General features: G+C 32.7%; 1 pseudogene; it reads left to right on the forward strand.

The window, feature by feature from the left end:
- The first annotated feature begins 566 nt into the window (after positions 1–566).
- Positions 567–1,191, forward strand: LOC109436027 (high mobility group protein B2; annotated as a pseudogene).
- The last annotated feature ends 19,787 nt before the right edge of the window (positions 1,192–20,978 follow it).

The following is a 20,978-nucleotide window of genomic DNA, read 5'->3' on the forward strand; positions in this document are numbered from 1 at the left end:
CAGGCCAACTGTGGCCCATGATTCATTGTTAATTGGCCCGCAAATTCCAAAAATATATTTAGTTTACTTAAATAAACCAAGTGTGGCAATATGTACCTCGAGTGAGTGGCCTGCTGTTTGTGTATTTTACCGCATATGGCCCTTGTTGAAAACCATTGGAAAAAGTTTGGACACCCCTGCTTTATACGATCATTGAGGAGACAAATAACAAAGCCAGTAAAATAATCTCAAACATGGAAAAACAAAACAAAACAAAACAAAAAAAACATTTCCCTGGGCTGCTTCTCTTGTGAAGCATGTCTACCCAAAACATCCTCAACAGTGTTAATGTCCAAAAAAAAAAAAAAAAAAAAAAGATTGAAAAACAACAACCCTGCTTTTGGAAAATGTTGCATCTTTGCTGGCAGGGTATTTAATTACTTTCCGAGTATTCATTTCAATAAGTATACAAGAGGAAAAAAGCAAGGACAGTTCACACCAGAGCCCAGTGAAGGAAGTGTCTGTGGGATCCGGCTGCTCTGTGGGACTCAGGAAAAGCTATCACCAGGTAGCTGCCGTCTGTCACCATGGGTAAAGGAGACCCTAACAAGCCCAGAGGCAAGACGTCCTCGTATGCCTTCCTTATGCACACCTGCCGCAAAGTTCACAAGAAGAAACACCCACTTTTCCTTCGATTCTGCGGAATTCTCCAAGAAATATTCAGAGAGATGGCAGACTATATCTGCAAGGGAAAAGTCAAAGTTTGAAGATATGGCAAAAAATGACAAAGTTCACTATGACAGGGAGATGAAAAATTATTTTCTTCCCAAAGGTAGTAAGAAAAGAAAGAAAAAAGATCCCAATACTTTTAAAAGGCTTCCAGCTGCCTTCTTCTGTTTTTCTCTGAACATCGCCCAAAGATAAAACGTGAACACCCTAGTTTATCCATTGGGGATCCTGCAAAAATTTGGGTTCAACATGGTCTCAACAGTCAGCCAAAGATAAACAACCATATGTACAGGAAACAGCTAAGCTGAAGGAGACATTGAAGAGGATATTGCCCCATACCATGCCCAGGGCAAAAATGAAGAAAGAAAGAAGGGCCCTGGCAGGCCATTAGGCTCAAAGAAGAAGAATGAACCAGAAGATGAGGAGGGGGAGAAAACAGAGGAAGACAATGATGAGGAAGAAATGGGCGAAGATGAAGAATAAATTATCCTGCAACAATGTGTGTAGAGAGTTCATGTGTGCTTCGGCAATTGTTTTGCTAAGAATGTGAATACAAGCGCAGCTCAATATGAGGTGTAGAAAAACTGTACAGATTTTTGAATAACCGATAAGATTCGTTGTAGACAAAATGCTTTTTAAAAATGCAGGTGGTAGCTTTTTCAGGGGCTACTACAAAAAGATGTTAAAGCTTCTGTTGTTAAATGTTTCTAAATATTTAATGGTTTCATTAATTTCTTGACTTGCATGTGTAGCACAGGACACACATAGGAATTCGTATCAATTGTAAATTTGGGGTTTTTAGAATGTTGTATTTTCTTTAAAAAAAAAAAACTGTAACAAAATTATGTATATTAAAAAAAGAGAGAGAAAAAATCAAAGAAGTCTAATTTAAAGCCCCACCATGTAAACATACACAACAGTCTCTGATACTGAAGAAGGAGGCCTCTAATATGTTGGCATGGTGGTTTCCAATCTTTTCCAAACAGTTCCCATTAATTGAAATTCCAGGGGAAGAAGGATAAACACTCAGGAAAAGTGAAATACTGTATTTCTTGAATATTCAGAATATAGATTAGCATTTTACAAACTTGAGAAATTCTATTTCAAAGGAATCATTTTATCAATTCTAAAATTTCCCAAACTTTTTGACCGAATAATTCTGAGCTATATTTCTTAGCTTTTAATAGACCATGATATTATCTCATGTTAATAGCTCATAATTCCATGAAACAGTTTGGAACATGCTGTACTTAAGTTTTGACCTATTTATGTGCAGATTATTGATCTTAGAGTAATGATACATTTACATAATCATAAAAAGACGTAAACTCATTTTTTGTAAAAGCATGTTCTTAGTCCAAGGTCAATGGGCTTACCAGGGTTTTAGTTCTTGTGTACCCTAGTAGAAGTTGGCATTGTGATTTAGGATATCAATACTCTGGTGGTTTGGCAGAAATTTCTTGTTGCAGGCCTATATTTTCCTTCTTCTCCCCCCTCTATTTTGCATCACTACCTTATAGTGAAGTTATATTGTAAAACATCTTTGTCACTTAGAAATTCATCATCAGGAAGATCTTATTTCTGATAGGAAAAATATACTTCATTTTAAAATATTATAATTCAAATTTCTTAAAGCATACAACCTTTGCCGTCACTAAGACTATTCCAGGACTGTATTTTTTTTTTCATCTGGTAGATTTCTACAAGAGTATCTTTTTTCCTTTCACTCTACAATCTACATGTAATATTTTAGGTAACATAAGAAGTTCCAAATACTAAAAGGTCAGTTTATGAGATAAAGGCAATGTTGTTATTTTTAATCTTACTTTGGTTCTATTATTAATAATTTTCTGACAATATTTTCTGACAAATATGGCATACATTTTTCAAACAGGTGTTACAAATTTATTAGCACATATCTCAAAATTGAAACAATTTTAGGGGAAATATATTAAAAATGTCTAATAAAGCAATGCAAAATATATTTAGGGCATTTTGTTTGGGAAGTGTCATGCAAGGTATTGGAACCATGATAGTTTTTAATAAAGTGTGAATAATTCTAAAACTGTCATTATTGAAAATTACCAGTATTATTTTACACCATTCACTACCTCAGTGATATACAGCTTGTCAAAAGTTCTCCGTTTAGATTAAAATTACTTGCATATCAATTGAAGAACTTTAAAGAAATTAGGATAAATGCATCCTATTATATAAAAGCACAAATTGTGCTTTTTTAGATTCAAGGTATTTTTATTCTTTATCTTACCATAAAATCTTATTTAAATAATGAATATTTTAAAAAAGATAATATAACCTAGCACTTGGGTTCCAACTCTACAGGAAAATTGTTAGATAGTTAGCAAGAACTTAGGAAGTTCCCTCAGGTGGCTCAAAGAGGCCAGAATCTTTCTTGAAGGGAGCCAGCCATAATCAAATGGTAATGAGTGCCCTGTTTTATAAAGAAGACATTGGAAGCTTCTAGTCTATGTCAGTTAATATAATTTTGAATGTGATTCTCTCCTTTTAATTCTGAATTAGTCTTTTACTTCCAGTAAGAGGAGATCAAATCACCCACTGAGAAAATTTTGAAACCTAAGTATGTATCTTTTTGAAGGTATTGGAGAACAAACAAGAAAGTATTAATTATGTTTGGAAAGAAATCTTTGGAAAGGCAGCAACTTAGTTTTAATTGATCTTGATCCCTCATAAGTGATTAAGGTTATCCCTAATTCTAGGTATCTATAAGCCACAAATATATATCCTTTCTTGAGGAAGGCATTGTCCTTGCCATCAATTTTTTTTAATCACAATTTTGTATTTATAATGTCTGGCAAACAAAACAAAACAAAACAAGTGAAACACAGTAACATGAAGAGTCAAGATCATAAAAGTGAATAATAAAAGAAGCAAAATCAATAGAAACAGATACACAGGTATTGTGCTACTAATTAATCAATTTTGTTGGGCTTTACACAAGAATCAACATTGGGTTATTTTGTTCCTTTCAATACTATATTGCTTTTTTATCTTATTAATCTGCTTTTTTATTTCCTTTTATTCAAAAATTTTATGTTTAATTTACTATAAATTCTATGGTCCAGAGCAGTACTGGAGATAATCAGGCACATATTTTAATATAATTATATAAATAACTCTTCAATGATAAAAGAGACAAAAAAATTTAATAGATAACTAAATTAATAATAATAATAATAATAATAATAATAATAAGCAAATGGATCTTAGAGCTAAAATTTAAAATCCCCAAAGTAATAATTCAGTGTACCACTTAGCTGTAGATTAGAGAAAACTGAAGAGAGAATTATTGAACGGGAAAGTAGACAAAATAAAAGAACAGAAATTTAGGAAGAAAGGCTGAGAGTCATAAAATAAACAAAAAGAAGATTTACAAAAGTATAATTGAAGCCCTAGAAGAAAAGGAGATATGGAGCAAAAGCAATATGTACATTGATAGGGACTTGGAACTTCACAAATGGTAAATACATTAGACTGTACATTCAAGATTTTTTAGGAATTCCAAATAAGAAAAAAAGAGGAACTCTTTCTAAACATACCTTAGTAAAACTACTGAAAGCCAAATAAAGCCATGCACTACCAAAAGTCAAAATGTGTTATTATGCAACTTTGTCATTGTGGGAGCATTAGAGAGTGTAGTTACACAAACCTAGATGATGTAGCCCACTGTGTACCCCAGCTACATGGTATATAGCCTATTGCTCCTAGGCTTCAAGCCTCTACAACAGGTTACTGTACAAAACACCATGAGATTAAATCAAGCACAGGAAGCGTCAAGAGATGTGGTAAACAGGAGATGTATGAGGCTGTTGCCAGCATAACACAACATACTTTACAGCAAACTTATTTTTTTAATATGTAAGTAGAAAGAGTACCCTCTAAAATTGTGGTTTAAAGTGTAGCATAGTAAATACATAAAAATATAATGTACTGTACATAATTGTATGTAATATACTTTTATACAACTGGCAGCACAGTAGGTTTGTTTACTCCAGCATCACCACAAACACATGAGTAGTCAGTAATGTGTAGTGCTACAACCTTATGATGGTTATAACATCACTAGACAATAGAGATTTTCAGCTCCATTATAATCTTATGGGACCACCGTTGTATATGTGATCCATTGTTAACCTAAATATCATTGTTCAGCAAATGACTGTAGAAGAGAAAATCTTAAATGTAGTAAGAAAAAATAAACACTGATTTTCTTCCAAGAAGCAAAAATGACAGCTAAATTTTCTACAGAAACAATGGAAGTCAGAAAATTGTTTCTTTAACTTGCTGAAAGAATATAGCTACCTAACTGGAATCCTATGTCCAGTCAATAAATCCATTAGGAGGGAAAGTGAAATAAAAACAAGCTCAGGAAAACAAAACTAAGAGAATTCATTACTTTTAGATTAGCACAAAATAAAATTAAAATAGAGGTTCTCTTGGCAAGGGCAAAATGATCTCAGATGGAAAATAAACTTACATGAATATTGAATGTAAAAATTAATGTTCATTGATATACACAACCAAATTCCTATGTAATTTTGAAGGTAGAATAAATATAGTTATAATTTACAAAATAATTATGTGCTAGTCCATCAAGAAATTCTCAACAAAAAGCAAAGGATGGAATCACACAACTGGCTTTCTCTGATTACAACACATTGAAAGTATAAATTAATTTAAAAAACGAAAATTCGCATGTTTAAAGTCAAGAAATAAATAACTAAATAACTTACAGATTTAAATAACATATAAGCATCCTTTCACAAACTTTACGAAACATAGTAAATTAAACACAAATAAATTAAAAGAAAAGAAATAAAAATCAGAAATTAATGAATAGAAAATCAATATATATTTAAAGGAACAACAGGGTTGGTTTGTTGAAAAATCCAAAAAAAATTGATTAACTGCTGGCAAGAAAAATCCATAAAAAGAGAGATGACAAAAATAATTAATAAGTAAAAAAGGGATATGATATATCTTTCAGAGGTTTATAAGAATCATAAAGATAATAAAACGATCATAAACAATTCTATTCCAATAAGTTTGATTATTAAATAAAATGGACAAATTCTTAGAAAAATAAAGTGCACACACACACACACACACACACACACACACACATACACACAAGGAAAAAAGAAAGAAAACCTGAGTTTTCTTATAACTAGGGGAAAAACTGAATCTTTAATCAAATTCTTTTCATTTAAAAAAATCCTGGCCTGGATGGCTGCCTGCAACAGTGAATTCCACTAATAGTTAAGGAAGAAATTACACACACTCTTTAGGATTATAAAGGAATGCATTCCCAAACTTATTTTGAACGTCAAGTATATCCCTGATATCAAAAACCTAACAAGAATGTTAAGAGAATGGAAAATTATAAGTTCTTGACACTTAGAAACATAAGTGCAAAAACCATTTAAATTTCAACAAAATTAATCTGGATTATATGAAAATGATATGTGATATACGAGCTAAATCTTTTCCAGTAATTTACAAAAGTTAGTATGTCCAAACATCAATCAATGAAATCTATAATAACATAATGTAGGAGAAAAAAATGTTTGATTATTTCAATTAATTCAGAAAACATAAAATAAAATTCAATACCCATTCAAATAAAAGACTCTTAGCAATTATCCTTCAGTGAACTTTCTAGAGAAATTTATTCTCTTCAAAATTATAATGAGGTTATAAAAAATTATAGCAAATTCATATTTACTTTAAAATAGTAATTTTTTTCCTTTGAGATCATAAACTGGACAAGAATGTCTGCTATCATTTAATCAAGCAACTTTTTTCATAAAAATCTGTGTACAAGCCATCAGATTACATTCGTAATATTTCAATACGTCATTTAGTATGACGTGTGAAAAACTGATAGCAAAAAATAGTCAGTATACAATTAACCTTGTTAAAACAACATTGTTCATACATAGATTAAGAAAAATTGATTGAAAAAGCTTTCAGGTGTTTTTGTTATTAGTGAGTCATTGATTAATTTCTTTTTATGCTGTCAATCTGAATTTTATTATATATTGAGTATTAAATACACTGTTAACTTCTCTAATAAAATATTTAGAATAACCAAGGGAGCTCAATTTTTCCCTAGTTTTGCATAAAATAATATAACATAAAGGATATTTAATTGACCAAAGTGATTGTCTTCTTGGCACTGAGCCTATGGAAAATTTCCATTCATAGCATAACCAAGAGTTTCTCTCTACCCATCCTTCTTGCGTGGGGCTACTAGTTGTGCTTTTTCAATCGCCGAATACAAGTCAAGTATATTCTATGGATTTTTCGATCGCCAAATACAAATCAAGTATATCCAAGGATTCTGGTCCTTTCCCTTTAAAAACCTACAGTCTTAAAAGGAAACGTGAAAATACAAAAATAACAGTACTAACTGATAGCAAATGAGAAGTCCCATTAGTAGAGAACAGAAAAAGGAAGAAGTATGTTTAGAAAAAATTAAAAATTTCCTCTAGTGAAGGGATGAGTCAGAATATGTTAAGGACTCCATGTTTAGTATCTATTTAATATTTATTTACAGATTTTGTTCTCTTCAGTGGAAGTGGGAACAAGATGGTGTTAACTATTTATGTAAATTTATGTCTTCCCTTTGATCTACTCTAATAATTTCCTTTCTCTCAGATAAATACTAGTATGCTCCACTAGACACAAGATGTGTGTTTCAGAAAGTTTATATATAAAACATGGATTCATTACATTATAATTTAAATGTTTTAAAATGTTCTCAGTGTTTTTGGATCTTTTGACACCCACTCGGGGACCATCATCAGTAGGGAAGAGGGAAGTACTGTGTTGGCAGTTTCCCCACTGCTCCCTTCACACAACAGACCTTCTCAACTTTAACCTCTGACATATTCAATAGTTTCCATAAGATTTCATTTTCATTTTGTACAAAGGTTCTCTGTCAAAAATAAAAAGGAAAAGAAAATCACAGAACTCCATTAATTTGCCACTTAAAGGAGATGTAATGAATATCACAGTTATGCAGAAAATTGACACGTTGTACTCAATGTACTTTTTCCTGTTTCAAATGCAGTACCACTTAAATTCTAGTACTTGGAATCTTGCTTTACCTTCCCAATATTACTGATATCTGTCAGAATTCTCTCACTCTCAGAACACACTCATATACATTTCATCATTCATTCAACAGTGTTGTTTATTCCTACTGTGTGTCAGGTACAAATAATACATAGGCTGGGGAACAATAGACATCTTTCCTGTCTTTTAACTTTCGTTTTTTTTTTGTTTTTTTTTTTTAGTTTTTATTAAATTTATTGGGGTGACATTTGTTAATAAAATTATATAGGTTTCAAGTGTACATTTCTAGAATACATCATCTATATATTGCATTGTGTGTTCACCACCCAGAGTCAGTTCTCCTTTTATGACCACTACACAGAATAGGGCACTATACACTTAAACATAACATAAAGGATAAAGGAGATAAAATCATTAAAAAAGAAAAAGAGAACAAGAAGACAATTTGCTACTGCAACTCAGAAATGAACTCACAGCATAAATAGGGATAATTTGTAACAACAAAAAAACATAAAAGAGATGTGGTTAAAGTCTGAATTTGCGAAGGGGAATGGAGATAAACATGCTGAAAAAAGGACTATATTGTATACATTAAAATTTCTTTAACATAAACATTATGGTAACCTCTTCCTGGTTTCAAACATTTGTTTTCACACTGAAATTTTGATTTTTGCCTCCATCCATACCTGGTTATTGAATCTGTACCTCATTTTTCTTGCCTTATTGTTTCTATTTTTGTTATTTTACCTCAACCCTCTCATTTTAGCCTTCTTCACTACCTGTGATTAAGACTTTTTGTGTGCCCTAGGCAGTCAAAATCTTACTACTCTCTTCTGTCTTATGGTACTTTAACTAGAACAAGTTTACACTGGCCCCCTTATAATAATCTGTTTCTGCCCCACACAAAGTTTAAAAAATTTTGAAATATTTGTCAAGACTCTCTGGTTCAAATTCTTCATTTTCCTTAATTTCCTCAACCCACTTCAATCAGATATCATTAAGTCACTTTGATCAAATTTGCTAATTTCATCTTGACAAAGCCAGCAGTTAATAATTTCTGATATTAGTTAACGCCTCTGCATCATTGTCTTTGTTTATCACACCACCTTTTAATTGAGAAACTTTCTTCAATCTTTTACGATAGTACAATCTTCAAGTGTTTTTCCTACCTTGGTATCCCACTTCAGTGCCCCTTGCTGGATGGATGCTCCTCAACAACACAGTGTTGGGGTGTCTCAGTGCTCAGTCCTATTTTTATTTCATATTTTACCTGCACAGAACTTTTCACTGATCTCCTTTAGGTCCATAAATTTAATATCATCTCTACACTGATTACTCACCAATTTACATCTTTGGCTGAGACATTTCTACTGTGTACGGGATATATCATGAACTGACATCTGAAACTTAGCATGTTTAAGACAAAATCTTCCAGTCTCACATCTATACCACACACATATAAAAAATGTGTGCATGCACACACACACACACACACACACACACACACACTCATTTTAATAATAGGATTCTGTATCAGAGTTTCTACCGTATTCACCCAGTTCTCAAGCTAGACCTAGCAGTCATCCTTGATCTCTCTTTTCTTATTGAGATATCTTCAGAGTTGTCTATAACCTCTCCATCTTTTGCTTCACTCTATCCACTAATTTTGACTCATTATTGTAACACTTATTATCTAAAATATTACACAGTTAACAGTTAAATTATTTATTTTCTGTCTCTAATACTAGATTATAAACACAGTGAGGGCAGAGACATTGTCTAGTTTCTAAATGAGTTCTCAGAATCTGAAAGTTTTGACATATTATAGGCACTAAGTAAATATATGTTGAATAAAGAAATGTGTGTGCGATGGTATTGTATGTAAGCATATAACTTTGTTGGTACTATGCACTCTCTCGGTAATGTTCTCCCCACCTGTCTTACCTTCTTCACATTTTCAAGGCATAATACGGCTACATCCTTTGTCTGTACTAAAATTACTTCTTCTAATGCTTTTCTTGATTTACCTTGGGTGTCTTAAATGTTTATCCTGCTAGTCATCTCTGGTTTCTGGAACAAATCCCCACCACAGCAGTGGTGTTGTAATTTTGTGTTCTCATATTTTTTTTTCACCTCTAGTTAATATATTCTTCCAGGGTAGAATGTTTCCCCTTTTTTTTTTTTTTTCCATCATCCTAGCACACAAAAGACACTGATGGATATATGTGATGAACAGATAATATTTGAAATATTTTATATTAAGATTTCTTGGAGGGTCATATTGGAAACTCACTTCATATAGTGTATTTCTATAAGAACTTAAATAATTTAATCTCAATAGGCTATGATGAACATATATTATTTTGCTCTGAAACAAGTGCCTTAGATTCCAATAAAGGCTTGTTGTATACTCTGTTGAGAGAGAGATGTCTTCAAGTTGGCAAATGCTAGTTTCTGTCTAGAGACAATTTCTGAATGAGATAAAGTACTTTAGTATACTTTGGGGCAAAGTGATATGCTAAGAGCTCTACTGTCTAAAAATAAGAATAAAGCTGTCCAAAGTGTTAGTCTATTCTCCCAACATGGAAAATTAAGCTTCTTGTGCAATGTTCATTGACAATTTACCCATAGCTTGATATGTAATTTGCAATACAATAGGAAGAATAATAACCACATATGATTATGTAAAAATTCATATGAACGTATTTCCTAACAATAAAATACAGACTGTAGTAGTCCATATGAAGTGATGTGAAAGCTTCAATTGCAGTGTAGCAGTAGGTAAATATCAAACAAGGTTTTAGAAAGAGGTGACAATTATTACTTCAGTCCCTATATTTCTGTTGAGGAATGGATATATTACTTTATTCCGTGAGTCTCTTCACTGTTCTCTACAATCATTCCCCTAGAGAAGAACGAGTAAGTATCAAATTAGTAACACTGGGTATATATTTAAAAAAAAAATTCTGTACAAATTTGGTTCAAACAACAGGCTTAGCCTTGTGTATCTTGCCTGACATATTGAGCAGGGGATGGGCACTGCGCTCTTTATCCCCACCTGGTAAACATAGTTGTAACTGAACCCAGGAGCTGCCTCTCAGAACAAGCCTATAAAGTTACTTCTTTCTTGCAATCTTATCTTCAGACCTGATGATAAAGTTTGTGGCTGGCAGTGGGTACCCTATCATACCCCCAAAGTTTCTGCAGAGCCACTTCCCTTACACATGGGCACCAATGTCTATTTAGTATGAAACGTGAATGAGTAACTGGGACAGGAGAACAAAGTTCAAGTTTTGTTTATGATCAATACTGATTTCTCTATTCTAACTTTATTGATAATAATCCTGAAACAATGTTTTAATCCTTATCTGGCAGCTTATATCTCTTCTTGTCCAACATCGTTCAAGATACATGAATCCAGGTCATGATTTAAAGCCATGTTTGGTTGTGGGATTCTAAATAAAGATATTCCAGTTGCCAAATATAAGAGAATAAATTAGGATTCAAGATAAAAGATCAGGTTGCAAAAGCCAGAGACATGCCAACACATGGGGCAGTCTAACACCAGCCCGTACAACTGTATTTTCACTAAGGGAACACACTTGTGGAAAACATACTTAGAGCTAAAAATACAACACTACATTAATACCAGAAGCTCTTCCAGTTTCCATGCCCCCATCCCCAGTATAACCATTTTTCTAACTTTTAATACCATAGATTCATTTCTATTGTTTTGTTTTATTTGGGTATGCACTTGCCTTTTTCCTTGGCATATTAAAGGTGCTCCCTAGAAAGTGACAATTATATGAATACATCTCCCACCCTTCTTTGGTTAAACTGACTGTTTAGTGGAATCAAATTGATTACCTTGGGTGTTTTGCTTTGCAAATCTTGCTAAGATTCACTAGAAAAGCAAGGAAAAAATATTTGAATAATATCAAAGCAATGTCTTCAAATACTAGAAATATAACTTGGACCTATTTGCTTAAAACAGATAGCATAGTGTAACTGGAAAACACCACTACCTTTGAAGTCTACATAGAGACTATGTAATATTGGTCAAAGTACTTCATTTCTGCACTTCAGTTTCCCATCTGTAAAACAGGTCTAATGATAAAACAACAACAGCAACCCCCCCCCACACACACACACACAAGGGTTCCTGTCAGAAATAAGAAGACTTATTTGAAATGTCCTTCATTACTTGATTTATCCAGGGAGATTTATTTGACTGTAAATGTTATTTGAATCATGTTGATGATTCCCATAAACTTTGTGATGCATATTAAGAGAATGGTTGTAGAGAAGTTACGGCTTCATGTACAAATATGGTCGAACTTAAGCATTTCCTACATTTTAAATATTCTTCACTAGAGAAAGATTTTTGATGTTACACTATATGCTGGGCATTTTAAATGTGTTTCTCTTGGTTTTCACAGAGTATCAATTTTAAAAGAATAAACAATTCTCTGGGTTTTTCATTTAAAGGTTTGTCCTCTGAAGTCCTTTGATGAATACTGTATTTGTAGCCTCTGATGCCAGCTCCTTTAAAATACAAGGCTTTTCTAACTGCCTCTTTCATCTGTGGCATGAGAGACGTTCAGAGGACAGGCAGCACAAAATAGCATGATTTGCATTCAATGCAGAGCCTGTACAGTTAAACTTTCAAGTCTTAATGAAAGGTCATAAAATCTTACAGTACTGACCAAATAGATTTCCTAGAACATTAAATCCCCCATGAATCCCCCTGTACTACTTTAAACACAAGTTAAAATTGCAAATCATAAATACTGAATGCTTTCTTCCCTAATGTAAGTTCACTATTATAACCTTGTCTGGCAGAGATGCTCCACTTAAAGGTCTGTAACATTTTCATTATCGGTTCTATCTCTCAGGGGTCGGTAATGCAGCTGTTTCTGTTTGCAATGGGCTGAAAATGCTTGTACTGATTTTTCTTTAAGTCAGCTGCTAGTGCAGCTCTTTTGGGTCTTGTGTTAAAACAAATGGATTGTTTTGTTTTTTAGTTTTCAATTGCCTGTTCCATTACTGTCCAGTTAAAAATACGATTCTGTAGCAGGGCATATATTTTTATGAATGTATTACATACAGAGCTTTAGGCTTCTTTTAATATACGGGTTACCTCATTTTGTGTGTGTGTGTGTGTGTGTGTGTGTATGAACAAATAGTATTTTATCAAAGCTTAATTCTATTTTTTGGTAGAAGTGATACTAAAGACAAAAATCCTATTAAGATGCATGAGAATACCTCCATAAATTAAGTTCCCTACTTGAGTGGGAAGAGTAGGCTTCTACTAGTATAAAGTATACTTGAGGCATACAAAAGATTAAAATGTTCTGAATTATTTTGCATTTCACAAAAGCAATGACTTCACTTATTGATGAGAATGTATGAAATACATTTTTGAATGAAGCGTTAAAAAGAAATCAGTTTCACTTCTCTTTATGTGCAGGTGCTTGCTGAAATGCATTAAATTTTAGCAATGTCGGAGAAGCCCAGGTTGGTTCCTGTATGTAGGAATCCTAAACCACCACAATTGTCAAGAAGATATTTTGAGTCATCGACCTGCCTATTGACAGATGTGTATCAGGAAAGAGATACTGAATAGCACAGAAGGGGGCTGACTGAATGGATGATTAGTCCCTGATTTTATCTCTAAAATTTTGCATATCTGTGTAAAGATATATGTTATTAGCCACAAATTCCATCGTGCCATTTTCCTTAGACCCTTAGGTTCTTAGAGTAATTTATTAGAAGACAGAGAATAATCTAACTTATAGACAATTAAAAGGTTGACATTCACCCAGTCATGAAAGTCAGGCAATGACCTGGCATAACAAATACTGGGTGAAACTCATATTTCTAAAATATTACAGTATGCTGTCCAGTCGTCTCCCAATTCCACTCACTGCTATCATCATATCACATACGAATTAGGAGATGTCACTCTTGACTGTGTCTTGTCCAAACATTATTTCATCTTTTGATACTCTAAGATTTACAATAGCACAAAATAAGATATATTTGGAGACTTGGAGCATTATACCACATCCCAAACGTTTTAAGTTATGTGGCTTTTATACACATATATAATATTATATTAAAAGTCTATAAAATATTGTGTCCTTATTTAATTAACCTTAGGCAAATATTCTACCAGACCTAAGTAGACATGTTTTAAATGATTTGAGAATAGAAATATATAACATCATATTATATATAATACAAAATAAATACATGCTTATTTTAGATATTTTCACGTTAAGAAGATAATGTCAGGGTTAAGCTGTAAAAGATCCAAAATTTTCTGGCTAGCTTAATTTACTTCAATTACATTTGAATATCTGATGCATTTACCATTCTTCTTAGGCATCTACTATAGCAGGTCTCCCTACAGTGTGCATATATAATTGAACTTGCAATAAAACAGGTCTTGGGCTTCTCATGGGAGATATTCTGCAATCTGATTCCATTCAAAATCTTTTCCTTCATTTATCAAGCAACAACTTATAGTTTTTATCTCTTTTTTTGACTGAAATTCTTGAAACTCTAATAGATTCTGTCCTATCAATTCAGATAGAGTAGAAATTATGGTACTGAGTCAGAAAAGAAGCAAAAGGACTTATCAGGGCCTCTTTTAAGTTCTTTTTTTTTTTTTTTTTTTTTACCAACTAGGTAAGTGAGAAAGGGCCTCACTAGGTCTGTTTAGTCCCATCTTCCTCCCAACTCTGTCAGTGGGATTGTAACTCTCTGACCCTACAGTCTACATCAACAGATTAGATAACCTATTTCATTCATTTTCTTTGTTACCAAGTTCCCCTCTGCCAGTGCTTAGTGCTCTGACCAAGGACAATACTACCTGTCTTTTACTACCTCAACTTGAAGTGCTGGACATTTGTGATCACCCCTGTCTTCGTGTTTAAGATAATGGTTTGCATTATGGCCAGCTGCTCTGCCAGTCCTGAGGACCTGCTATGCTCAGCCATAGGTAGAATTTAGAGATTTTAAGAGTCAGCCTTCAAGAAAGAGCCTTCATGAAAACACTTTTTTTTCTAGGATAAGCTTGAAATCTTTTGTCATTCTAAATTGGATGTGTGCATGCATATATAAAAGGTAGGAAACTTATAAAATTAAGTCAACTGATATCACTGACCTTTCTCCCACCTTTACCATCTTTCTTTGCTATTATGTTGCCTCATTACAGAGATTCAGAAGCTTTCCACTTCCTTCTGGATACTAAGAATGTCTTATTTTGTTAAGCCCTGTCTACTTTGGATGAGTAGACCTTTGTTCTGAACTTTTACTTCAAATTCACCCTGATGCTATCAAGCTGGGTCTTAGCTAGGTACTCAGTGGAAAGAGTTGAATGGATGATTGATAAAGAAGATGTAGTGCATATATACATTGGAATACTAGTCAACCATAAAAAGGATGAAATATTGCCATTTGCGACAACATGGATGGGTCTTCAGGGTATCGTGCTAAGTGAAATAAATCAGATAGAAAAGGACAGGAACCACATGATCTCACGCATATGTGGGCTATAAAGTGGAAAGTAACAAATGAACAAACAAAAGAAACTCATAGACACAGATAACAGTATAGTGGTTACCAGAGGGTAAGGGAGGTGGGGGGAGGATGAAGAAGGTAAAGGGGGTTAAATATATGGTGACAAAGGTGACAAGACTTTTGGGTGGTAAGCATACAATGCAATATATAGATGATGTATTATAGAACTGTACGCTTGAAACTTGTATAATGTTATTAACTAATGTTACCCCAGTGAATTTAATTTAAAAATTGTTAATTACTCACAATAAAATTAAATATCAAAATATGTTTATTTATGACTTAATATATGTTAGTTACCAAAATAATGTTAGAAATTATATATACTCAGTGGGGAGAAAAACATAAATATTCAAAGAATTAAGTCCGGGTCGGGGGGTTAGTTAAGCTAATCATTCAAGTCAACTATATGCAATTTGTTTACCAAATCTTCCTGGTAGAATTTCCTCCCCCTCCCACTAGTACTTTACTCTAAATCACAACTGACTGTTATCTTTGTATTCATGGCATACAAAGTTTAGAAATTTATTACTTTGGACTTTTGTATTAATAATACGAGGTCTGACAATTAAGTTCGCAAATTCATCCTAGAAAAAGTTCTATATACCCCATTGCTGAATGTCACTGTGGTCATCTTTTGAATTACTTCCCTTGGGAAGGTATGGCCCGATGACAGAGCCTAATCCACCCTTCAAAGCAACCCTGGAACTCCTTTTCTGGAATGGGCATCAGAGCTGTTGTTGTATGACCCTTGATGTCCTGAACGTCATTCAAATGTCTCCCTTTCAATATTTCCTTTATCTTTGGGTAAAGAAAGAAGTCATTGGGAGCCAGATCAGGTGAGTAGGGAGGGTGCAGCAATACAGTTATTTGTTTACTGGTTAAAAACTCCCTCACATACAGTGCCCTGTGAGCTGGTGCATTGTCGTGATGCAAGAGCCATGAATTGTTGGTGAAAAGTTCAGGTTGTCTAACTTTTTCACACAGCCTTTTCAGCACTTCCAAATAGTAAACTTGGTTACCTGTTTGTCCAGTTGGTACAAATTCATAATGAATAATCCCTGTGATATCATAAAAGTTTAGCAAACAAGTTCACGAACTTAATTGTCTGATTTTGTATACCACTTAAAACCATATTAAATACCTGCTAGGGTATGCATATCACAATTTAAGAAACTTGCCTTTATTTCTCATATGACTTCTGGATCTTGCAGAGAAACCCAGGAACCAAGAAAAAGGGATTTATAAGAGAGCATTAGATACAATCCTAGGAAAGAGTTGCATAGGCAAACCTGAGAGAGATTGCATAGACAGATAAAGGAGTACGAGCCTGAAGTGAGCCTCTGGTAATTAATTGATCATCTTCCAGAGCCTGGTGTAAAGTGGAATAATGTATGACCGGGTCTTAAGTAAAATAAGCAAGTTATACGTCACTTGACTATTTTTTTTAAAAAAGGAGGTAATGGCAATTTAGACCACTACCACTACTACTTCCAAGGGTATCTGCATTTTGAAGGCACAATTTCAAAGATCTGCCAACGGTATGTCAGATTGATGGACTTTGACGACTGTCAGTTTTGAAATCACATGTCATAGGTGTATGAGTTACTGTGGCGTATGTTATCTTTAGTCTCTATCAGAGTGGTTCTGTGCAGCAGAACCACATGGAGGACCCGGTAAAACATAGGCTTCTGGGACCCACCACAGGGTTTATTATCCTGAAAGCCTGGGGTGTTGCCTGAGAATTTGCTTTTCTAACATGTTCCCAAGTGTTGCTGGATCATACTTTATATATACTCAAAGATGCTGTTATAAACAGGACACGTTTTTGTGTTCTGGTTTTTTTTTGTTGTTGTTGTTCTTTGTTTGTTTATTTGTTTTTTTCCCACTGCAGTAAGTAAAATTACAGATTAGCTTAAATTCAATTCAACTGAGAAAAAAAAGAGGAAAGGACCGTTCAAATTATTATGGTGATGGAATGGACTGAAAATAAATACCATCTTACCTAATACTGAAATATTACCAACCATTATTGTATAATCACTCATCTTTATGTGAAAAACTGCTGACCCAGACAATAATCTGTAGCCAGATTTGTCTGCTGAGGTTTTCTTTTCTAGATATATAGACTTTGTGACTTATGATTGCTCATAATTTTCTCTTTTATGTTTACATAAGAGGATAGCCAACTTGACTTTTAATATGTAGCAATTAAAACATATAAATATATATTCAGCCACTTTCTGAAACATGGGAGAATGGTTTATACTTTCATAAAATAACAATGATTGTTTATATATATTACATTAGTGATTCACTATACCTTTTGTTTATACCAGAGTTCTTTATTCTGTTTATGTTAATTCAAGACATCTTCTCTGTATTTGTTTTATTTTGTTTTTAATGACAAAACCAAACAGAAACATGTAAATTTTTTTAGAACATAATAAAGATCAGATATATTTTGTCTTTGGATAAGTTAAAAGTGATGAGTGGAAAATTCAACAAAGTAATAACTTTTCAATTATTCAGAAGTAAATTATACAGTTTCTAGAAAAAATATATTTCTCAATGTATTCTGATATATTTATAATGGGGGTGGCATTTTATTAGTTAATAACCCTTAAAATAAATAGGTAAAATAAAAGGAAAAAAATACTGTGAGTAATGAACTTGAGGAAGTCCTCTGTACACTTGGTGATGGGTAATGGTCATTTTTATTGATCTTATCTGCACCTTCAATGTAAGGCATAAATATTTCAGGGCATTTAAATATGTGACAAAAATTGAGAATTAAATTCATAAGGCCTCTGTGTTGTGAGTGTCAAAAAATAAACCAAAGGAGACATTATTTTCAAATATAAAAGCTCTAAAGATTTGAATCCTATTTCAGTGCCCTTTTCTTACCATGTGTATTGAATTTATTATATGCTTTGAATTCACTAAATGATCTTGGGTAAGTCATTTGCTTGATTGATGCCTCCTTTTCTTTATAAAGATTGGACTAGATGACCCTTATGTTCTTTTCAAAGATAACACACTATTGTTATCTAATTTCCTTGCATCTGATCTTGAGCAAAGTCATCAAGAGAAACTGGAGAATTGAGCAACAGCATAAAAAAACAAATAAAAAAACCCAAAACCTTTGTATATTTTTCACTGTTATTAAAACAAGTTCTTACTTCCCTTTCTTAATATTCTAACTTTTGAAATGTTTCCAGGCACCATATTTTTCCTGCCACATTTCTATCTGTATGCTCATGTAGTAAGCTTTTCTAAAAATTTATACCTTTTTGAAAAGCAGATTGAAAAACTGAGCTAATCAAGAAATAGAACATTACATCAAATTTTCTGACTCTACTTTAAAAATCCCCTATCAATTAGAAAATTGATAAAACTAAGTTACATATTTGAAATAAGATACTTTTTATTTTCAGGTAAGACATTCATGGAAATAAGTGTAATCAAAACAAGGAAGATAACTACTATATATCATATGTTCATTATACTCTGAGAACTCTGAGAGATATTAATTTTGTATAGAAAAGATACTATGATGACAAAATATAAATAATTATTTTGCCCTGAAGGGAGTTATTTTATAGTGATGCTTCAAACATTTAAAAGTTTTGAAAAATTAATTTAATGCAGAAGTATCTCTGTTTGAATCTTCAGTGGAAAAAATATATATATGTATGCATGATTAATATGAGTAGTACAAATATAAAATTATCTATCTATCAATTGATAGATAAATAGAGAGAGACAGAGAAAGAGAGTGAGTTATTTCTCAGAAGTTATCAACTGATAACTTTCTATAAGTTGGAAAAGTTTAAATTTTACTCTGTGCTCAAATAATTCATTCCCCACTAGTTTACTTTGGTGCTTACGTAGATGTGTTTTAAAATATTGCCTTTTAATTAGACTAAGTTTCCTGGAGGCATATGTCATTAATTGTATTGCTGTATTTTGTTTGTGTTTGTTTTATTCCAGCAAAGTGACATAAATTTGAGTAGAGGAGATAGGTGGGTCTCAATAAGGCTCGATAGATATCTATCTGCCCCTCTCCTTGCTTGACATGTCTTTATCCTAATTGTGTTGTCCTACCTTTACCAATGATACAAATAAATTAACAATGTTCAACATCTCAAACTTGATTTCACACTTCTTAGTGAGTTCTGTGAAATTTCCATGCTTCATCATTTACAGCTACTCACAAAAAGTATGTGTGAAATAACTGTGAAGGCAGAGAAGCAAAACATGAAGTTGTAATAATTCATCTGTAAAAAAAAAAATCTATATATGGTATTCAAGCACTGACAGGACTTTTTTTTTTTTTTTCGACATGCCATTCCAACACTATAGAATTCTGCATCTGTCTAAGAAACAGGAAAATGAATATTATAGGCCTGCCAAAACGAAGTGACACTATAATTATCAGGCCTTTTTAAACTTTCCCATATTTCCCATATGCTGACAATGGCTTCAGCATAGTATAATCATGTCTTATCCAGTTGAATTATGTGTTTTTTTTTCCTTTAACTAAGCTTTTTTAACAATGCTTTGTTAAGCTTTAGCTGCAAAACAATTTTAAAATCTTATAAATGATCACATTCTACACCTTTACATTTAACTTATTGAGAAATACTAGGTATGCAACTGTAGACACAGTTTAAATTAAAAAAAAGAACAAGTACAGAGGATGCCAAAAAAAAGTATACACATTTTAAGAAACAAACAAACAAAATAATTATTAAAACCGTAGTACTCAATATATATCGATAACTAAAGATGAATACAAGTCACGTTTGACTTCTGCAGTTACAAGAGGTGCTCAAAGTGGTGAAACAGTGTAATTTTAACAGTTTTTTCCTTTCTTAAAATATGTATACATATTTTAAGAGGGTGTTCTTGGCACCCTCTGTGCACTTGACATGGTTGCTTATACTTTTATTGTTACATATTTTCATACTCCCCTTAATGGAACAAAAAATATAGAAGCAATAATTCTACTTTTCCATATGTTGCTATTCATATACCTGTAATAATGTTATGATACTATGGGTACATTTACTGAATACTACTCTCGATGAGAAAAAAAAAACCTAAAAGTTAGATTGTAACTACTAATATAAATTTTTGTCATTCAATGTCTATTAAGGGAATTTTAATTTATCAGAAACTAATCACATTTCATTTTCTATTTTTTATACTTCTCGTGGTCAACACATAACAGAGCAGTTGAGGTGTATCATAATCAAATAATTGTTCATGGTTGAATAAATCTAATACTTTTGCTTCATCAGTGCAGCATATTAAAATATCCCCTAGAAAATTTAGCTTGACTGTTTAAGGCATTCCACTGGATTTCTCATATTACAGATTTCAAATATAATATGGGTGGGCTGATTAATTGTTTTTATCCATCCCTTATATGACATGAGAATTAGATGAAAATCAGTTTGTTTTAAAAAATAAATATAAATACATTAATAAAGCTGTAATCCAATCTTTACCATGATAGTGGATAAATAAACATTAACTCTTTTTTTTATAAGGGGGTA

The sequence above is a fragment of the Rhinolophus sinicus genome, linkage group LG06 (genome assembly GCF_036562045.2).
Source record: "Rhinolophus sinicus isolate RSC01 linkage group LG06, ASM3656204v1, whole genome shotgun sequence".
NCBI lineage: Eukaryota > Metazoa > Chordata > Mammalia > Chiroptera > Rhinolophidae > Rhinolophus > Rhinolophus sinicus.